A 2092-nucleotide genomic window follows, 5' to 3' on the forward strand; every position below is an offset into this window, starting at 1 on the left:
TTTTATCAACTGATGTGATTTCCCTATGAGTTGTAAATCCCGTCAATATTATGTAATAAGATGGATTAGCAGCAGTTATATCGATGAGATCTACAAGTTTAGATAGTGTCTTAAGCCAATCTCTTTGAGATATAAAAGAGAAGTGAGCAGAAAGACATGGGGACACCATACCACCAAGAAAGCAGTGCTGGGAGCAGAGCAGGTCCTTTGGACCTGAGGTTCCTGCTCTGAGATGCTCCCAGACCAAGGCAAGACTGATGCATCACAAGGACCTTCCGCCAGAGCTGAGTGGGAAAGAAAGCCTTCTCCTGGAGCCAGTGCCCCGAATTTGGACTTTTAGCTTACTGGACTGTGAGAGAATAAACTTCTCTTTGTTAAAGTCATCCACTTGTGGTATTTCTGTTATAGCAGCACTAGATGACTAAGATACTAGGTTTCCCCTCCTTTATCAGTCAACTAAATGGTTGCCATCAAGACGATTCCAACCCATGGCGACCCCATGTGTGTCAGAGTAGAACTGTGCTCCATAGGGTTTTCCATGGATGGTTTTTCAGAAGTAGATCATCAGGCCTTTCTTCCAAGGTACCTCTGGGTGAACTCAAACCTCCCACCTCTCAGTTGACAGCTGAGCATGTTAATCCTTTGCACCACCCAGGAACTCCTCTCTTCCTCCTCTCCTCTCTTAAGTGCTGGTTCTCTGTCTACCACACTAGCTTCATTTACCACTTGCCATGCGCATCCTCTTCTCCAGACACACAGAACCATCTGGAGTTCTAACTACACTATGCTATTTCATGCATCTGAGTCTTTACCCATGTTGTTCCCTCTACTTGGACTTCCTCACTCCTTCTGTCCCCGACTCCCTATCCCTGCTGCTACTCCTGTGTCCTTTCTAACTTTAATTAACTCTAACTCAAACTTTAGAGTTCAACTTACACATGAACTTAGCAGTTCCATAAACCTTTCCTTACTGTCCCAGTGCCCAAGCTTCTTTCCATTATTAAAGCACATACTGCACTGAGTTGTAATTATTTGTTTTTCTTCTCTATGAGACTCTATCCTTGAGGTCAGGATAATGACTTCTTCTTAATCTCAAACACAGTACCTGAGACAGAGTGGGTGTTTAGTAAATACTTGTTCAGCAAATAAATGAGTTGTTAAATGAATATCTACTTATAAAATGAAGATGGTATAAAATAATAATAATAATAGGATCTAACATTTATTAAAGTTTACTTATGCACTAGGCACTATTCAATGTAATTTACATGCATTAGCTTACTTAATTTTTATATTGACCCTATTAGGTAGGTGGCACAAACAGTTAGGCATTAGTAGCCGAAAGATTGGCAGTTTCAACCCATGCAGAAACACCTACTTCTGAAAGATCACAGTCTTGAAAACCCTATGGAGCAGTTCTACTGTGCACATACGGGGTTGCTAGGAGCCAAAATCGACTTGATAGCAACCAACAATAACAACATGTAGGTATTATTATTATCTTCATTAACTGAAAGGTTAAGTAACCTTCCCAAGGTGGTAAATAAATAATCAAGATTCAAATTTAAGTGTTCTGATTCCAGAGCCTAAGATCTAGAATGTTAGAGTTGAAAGAAACTTTAGAGATCATGTATTTCACCCCTCTTACTTTATAGATAAGGAAACTGAAATTCACAGGGCTGATGTGGCTTGTCCTTTCAGTAAAATAACAGAATAATCAAAAACATTTATAAATTCTTTGTCTTATCTAACCTATCTTCAGCCTATAAACTTCTCCAGATAATGGCATTGTGTGACTACAGCTGGATTACAGAACGGCAGCAGTAGATACAGAAGGCTTCTTTCAGGAACTATGGCCTATAGAAAAAGAATGAAATGTACAAAGCCTGGTAAGTGCATTGAACTCCTGGGAAAAGAGAGGGATGCTACCAAAGATAGCGGGGAAAGGATAATTCAAAGATGATGTCTGTGTTAAAATACAGCAACAGAAATGTTTGTGCTACTAATTGAATATGAAGAAAGATTAATAGAGGACAGAAATAAAATAATTGTGTTATCTATAAACATAAATTCATAACTGACATTTGATCTG

This window comes from Elephas maximus, chromosome 2, assembly GCF_024166365.1.
Source record: "Elephas maximus indicus isolate mEleMax1 chromosome 2, mEleMax1 primary haplotype, whole genome shotgun sequence".
In the NCBI taxonomy this organism is placed as follows: domain Eukaryota; kingdom Metazoa; phylum Chordata; class Mammalia; order Proboscidea; family Elephantidae; genus Elephas; species Elephas maximus.